Here is a 257-nt window from a genome sequence, read left to right on the forward strand (position 1 = left end):
GGGGGTCGGGTCCCGGTGCCGAGAGAGGCGGAAGGGAGGGGTGAGGGTCTCAGCCGCGGGCCTGCTCCGCCCTCGGGCCACTGAACTCGTTTTCTGGGAGGTGGAGTGGGTGAGAGTTGGGTGACTTGGTTGTTTCTGGAAATTGTGCTTTGTTTCTGTAACTTCCGGGCGAGTGTGGGCTCGGCCTGAGGTCCAGGTGAGGCTCTGCGCCCCGAGACGCCAGGACCCGCGCGGTCCCTCGGTGCTCCCGGCGGGGG

The sequence above is a fragment of the Myotis davidii genome, unplaced genomic scaffold (genome assembly GCF_000327345.1).
Source record: "Myotis davidii unplaced genomic scaffold, ASM32734v1 scaffold444, whole genome shotgun sequence".
Classification (NCBI taxonomy): Eukaryota; Metazoa; Chordata; class Mammalia; order Chiroptera; family Vespertilionidae; genus Myotis; species Myotis davidii.